The sequence below is a fragment of the Acinonyx jubatus genome, chromosome E2, assembly GCF_027475565.1.
Source record: "Acinonyx jubatus isolate Ajub_Pintada_27869175 chromosome E2, VMU_Ajub_asm_v1.0, whole genome shotgun sequence".
NCBI classification, from domain to species: Eukaryota; Metazoa; Chordata; class Mammalia; order Carnivora; family Felidae; genus Acinonyx; species Acinonyx jubatus.
The window spans coordinates 33,182,290-33,187,332 of record NC_069396.1 but is presented as its reverse complement, the minus strand read 5'-3'; the positions used below and the strand labels follow the sequence as shown (position 1 = coordinate 33,187,332).

At 55.3% G+C, this 5,043-nt stretch overlaps 1 long non-coding RNA gene across 1 annotated transcript; it reads right to left on the bottom strand.

Annotated features, from left to right (window-relative positions):
- Nucleotides 1–1,140: 1,140 nt before the first annotated feature.
- LOC113595260 (uncharacterized) lies at nucleotides 1,141–3,825 on the bottom strand. Its single transcript, XR_003415743.2, has 2 exons — nucleotides 2,047–3,825; nucleotides 1,141–1,374 (listed from the first exon to the last, which is right to left on the bottom strand). It is a non-coding gene; the product is annotated as an uncharacterized LOC113595260 (long non-coding RNA).
- Nucleotides 3,826–5,043: the final 1,218 nt, after the last annotated feature.

The window sequence follows — 5,043 nt, the reverse complement described above, 5'->3', positions numbered from 1 at the left end:
TATGTGTGTTTCAATCAGCGGAACCTTAAAAAAAAATCCTGGAGATTTTATTGAAGCTCAGTGTGCATAACAGATGAATGCTCTATTTGGAGGACCCCAGAGTAGCACCTGCTCAGCTCCCTCTTGACCTCCCCTTGGCCCTCTCAGGAATGTTCATGGAACCCCAGTTCTCCCCAGCACCTGAATATCTCTAGTGTATTCCAACTCCTGAACTTCCAACTCCTGAACACGAGGACAACCGAGGCACTGAGAGGGGAGCGGGTTGCGTGAGGTCACATCAGTAGTAGGTGTGTGTGTGGGTGTCCCCCAGATTCCTGCATGGAAGCTCAGTCTGTGGGGGGCGTCTGTTTATGTGTAGTGCTGGCTCTGGCATCATCTCCTCCAGGCTCCCATCCAGGCCAGAGGAGCGTCCATGACCCAAGGCTTTGGCTCTGGACACTACTCCCCAACAGGATGGGAGAGACTCTGTCCATGAGTGTCCACTAGGCCTCTTTTGCAGGAGGGCAAACTGAGGTCCAGCAAGGGTCAGGCTCCAGGTTACTTGGGGGTCAGGCGGGGTGTTAATGGAGGACTGGCTCAGGGCTGCTTTTTGGTTCTTTTCCTCCAGGATCTTTGCTCGTCCCAGCATCAGTCAGAAGGGAGATCCTCCCGCGGGCCCCGGCAGACAGCCATCTGCCCCAGGCCTTGCCCAGCCGGAAGCCGTGAGAAGCAGGTTCCGATATGGAAGCTGCCAGGGCGTTACTAACGGGCTGTCGGTTGCAATTAGGGCAGCGGCCTTTCATCTCCCTGCCGCTCCCCTCCTGCTCAGGACAGCCTCACATCAGCTTCTCGCTCTGACTCCGTCTGGCCGGTGTCAGGCACCCCTCCTGAGATGGGACACGAGGCGGGGGCCAGGTTGGCAGTCCTCACTGTAAACCACGGCCAGGGCCCGGCTCCGGTTCCAACTGTTGAGTTTCCCGGGGCCCACCTCCTGCAGCCCTCGGTCCATCCCTCAGCCCCACCAGGAGCTGCCGGGTCCCTCTCTGAGCCTCGGCCTGTCCAGTCCAGTGAGGCCTGCCCGAGATTACCTAGGTGTTCTGGTGACTTCTGAGGGCCTTGCATGAAAGATAACGCCCAAATCAACAAATCTGCCATTGTGGCTTTGAAGAGCCAGTCTCAATCACTTTATTTTGTCTTTATGTCAGGTTTGCCAGATGGCTTGGGTCTTTCTGAGGCCCTGTACCGAGGGGGCGCAGAGAGAACTGGTACAGCTTCAAAGCTCCTTTTTAATCTTTAGCAACATCACAGAGGCTGGGAAACTGCCTGGGTTCCCATAAGTCTCTCCCACAAAAGAGGCGCGGCCGAGGCTCTAATGAAAGCCAGATAAAGGGATGGCTGGAATCAGAAACAGAGGGAAAAGAGCAGTCGCGAGTCTTTCTTGTAGCTGTTTCAAAAGAAATTCTAAGACAAATTATGGCTTTGGGTGTTTTTCTAAAAGGACTGACAGAGAGAGGAGCCGGGGGAGGATGCTTTGACCCCTCAGCACCCTTCCCCTTGCATAAAAGGCACAGGAGACTGAACAAAAGGCCGAAATACAACAATAAACTTTCGGCGTGCGCGCGTGGGGATGAAAGCCTCGCTGGCATAATTATGGGCCAGGGTGCGCCGGAGCGGGCGGGTGGCTTTACCTTGCCGCCAGCGCTATTAATGATGAGGCTCCCTCCTTTTTCTTCTCTGGAAGGGGCGCCTTTGGTTTTCGGGGACGGGCGGGGGTGGGGGGTGCTGTTGCGCAGCGCCACGCGGCTGACACCAGGCGCAGGCTGCGGTTACGGGACGCGCCATGCTCCCAGCGCCCTCCTCGGGGCATCCGTGGGAAGGAGGCCAGTGTGCCCACGGGTCATCCTCCCTCCCCACCCGGCCCCCCTGCCTTCATGGCTGTCTCTTGGCATCTGGGCAGGGGTTTCTGACCTGCCATTCTAGGCCTCCACTTACTACTCTCTTTTGCAAATCAGCCCTATTCTAGGGAGTCAGGGGTGCGGAAGCCTATGCTGTGGCCGCATTACGCACTGTCTTAAACGCGGGCCGTCAGGCGAAAGGCCAGGCCGGCCTGGTGCCGCTGTGTTCTCCAGTAGGGGGGAATCAGCCGCTCTCACTTTCCATCTCACGTCGGGTCCTCTTATTTCTGTGGATGGTGGTCAGCTCCTTGCAAGGCCCGGAGGGCATGGGCCAGCTACGGTTTGCTAGAAGGAGGTGGGACATTGGACAGGATAGGGGGCTTTCCAGGACACGGGTAGGGTGGACAGCTGGGGGAGGCTGACCAGCATCCTTCTGAGAGCACCAGTGGCTTTGAAGGCTGGTGAGGGCCAACAGAGTCCCAGGACCGCAGAGCGCCAGCCCCCAAAGGGCCGCTCACTATGGAGATGGCAGACTGAGGTCTTCGGAAGGGAAGAGGTTAACCAAGGTCATACAGCTGGTTGGGGACAAAGCCAGACCTCAAGTTCCTGTTCCACGGGAGGTATCAGATATTCCGAGAGAATAGGGGTTTTGTGTGATGTGGGGTGGGAAGAGAATTCAGATCCCTGGGGAGACATGGGCAGGGTCTGGCAAGTGTCCCTCTGCCTTCTCCTTTTGCCACTTTGCAGGGCTCAGTGGCCTTGGGCTTTGGTCTCTGGAGCCCTGTCAGGAAGGTGTTTCTGGGACCCTCTAAGCATCGGGCCTGTTGCCCAAAGTGGGGTTGAGTGAGGGGTATCTCCCATGGGCACCTGTCTTCACTCACTTCCCCTCCGGAGGTGCTCGTTCTGCATCAGGGACTCGAGGAGAATTGAAACTGAGACGTGTAGCTGCAGAACTCTCACCTGCTTCATTTACAAGGTCTTCCCTCTCCCCTTCTTGCTTTCAGCCCCGAGACAAGAGAGAGCTGTGTTGCCTGTGGGAAGGGCGAGGGAGGACGCAGCCCCATCTCTGTCTCCTACATTCTGCCTTTGCTCTCTTCCTGTGTGTCTTCTCCTCTGTCTCCTTCTGTCTGTCTCCTCCCCATTCCTGTCCAGTGCTGTCCTGGCCTGGGGCTCTGGTTTCTGTTCTTGTCACTGGGGCCTCCACGGCCTCCTGTCTCCTGCCCCCTGCCGCACCTGTCGCTGAGGGAGGAGCTCAGGGCGTCCAAGGGTGGGGAACCCCAGCTGACTGAGGAGTCCAGACTAGCTGGAGTGGGAGGGACTGGCAAGCTGGTGAGGGCTGGGGTGTCGTATCACGCCTCCTCTCTTGGGGCAGAGCCAGACAGATACCGCCAGCCAGGCTCCTGGGCTATTCTGATGAAGAAAAATCTGGGCAGGTTGGAGGTTATGACTGTGTGGGGGCAGGTTTCTCTGGCTCTCCAGAATGTACTCCTGTACATGTGTGTACTCTCTAGCTCTCCTGTGTGTGGGCGCACTGGCCACCACCAAGGTCCCCTTGTCCAAAGTATCCTTCAGTGGGGAGGGCATAGGTTCTGGGACCACACCCCTGGGCCCCCACTTCTTAGCTGGAGGGCCTTAGGCAAGTGGCTTACCTTTTGGGGCCTCACTTTTCTCACCTAATAATTGTCCTCAGCTCTTAGGGTTGTCATGAGAAATAAGTGAGTTAACACGTGGAAGTGCTTAGAATAGTGCCCGGCACACTGGTACTGGCCAAACGTGAGCTGGTGTTCTCCCCATTCACGGCTCTTCAGCCATCACTAGTTGTGGATAACAGCTAGGTGGAGAATCCACGATGTGAACCAGTCCTCATGCTTGGGTGTTGCGGGGGTTCTGAGGTTAGCGACTCTCTCTCTCTCTCTCTCTCTCTGTCTCTGTTCCGCCTTGTCTTCTGGCAACCAACGTTCTTTCCTGGGGGGCGTATTCCGAGTAGAACCTCTAAAGGTGGGGGCAAAGCCTGCCACGGCCACGTGACACAGGCCTGGCCAATCAGAGAACCCTATTCCTCAGGCCACGGACTGATTGGCTCTGGGAAGGTCATATGACCTAAGCCAGGCCAGTATCGTACCCAGAATTTTGCCGCCAGAACTGTCAGGGAAGGTGGTCTTCCATTCTCTGAGATCCCAAGTTCTAAGCGTGATGTAAGCTAGAATCACCAGAAGCCCCCTTCTCCAGCTACAGTAGGAAATGAGACCATCACGTCGAGAAAAGTAGAAATAAGAAAAGAAAGGGAGGAGTGGAGAGAGAGAGAAAGAGAGAGAGAAAGAAAAGTACCTTGAATCCAGCCTGCTGGCTCCCCTGTTCTGTGTGTGTTTACTGCTGGGCAGTGACCTTTTGCACTTAAAGAGATTCAACGTGGGTTTCTCACAATTGAAAGAGTCCTGATCAATGGTGGGGGTGGCTTGACTACCTGGGAGGCCCGCTGGCAGGAGCTCAAACTCTCCCCAACAGAAGCCACACCATGAGAAGGGTGCTGAGGAGGACCCGCTGATGAGTTGAGGGGCAGAGGCAGGGGGTGGCTGGGTTGGAGACTTGGAGTCTGTGGATTCAGCAGAATACCTGCCTTCCTGGTGGTGATGGCCGTGGAGCTGGGCTTGATTTTGGTGTCTTGGAGAAAGGGAGAGGGGAGCAGTAAGCATTCCAGGTGAGCTAAAGGCTCAGAGGAGAGAAAACATGAGATAGGTTTGGCTGAAATGTCAGGTAAGTGGGAAAAGGGAAACTGGAGGCAAGGAGACTGGAAAGTTCCATCAGAGTCAGAGCAGGGCACGTGTTGAGTTTCAGGTCTAGGAGCTTGGATTTTATGGACTGGACAGTAGGGAGTCATTGAAGTTTTTTGTTTTGTTTTTGAGTGGAAGTTGAAAGATTCAGAGCTGTGCAGAGGATGGTTAAGATATGGAGGCTGAAGTCAGGGCGTTAGTTAGAAACCAGATGAGAAATCATGGCCGCCTAGCTTTGGGTGGTGGTCTAGAATGGAGATGTGTATGTTGGGAATTTGCTGTTTTTATGTTCTGCATCCACTCTCACTTCTGCTAAGAACTTCCTCATTTTCCTTGGGGAAACCACCACTCCCTCAAACTCAGTCTATATGGTCTGGGTGACACTCAGCCCACACCAC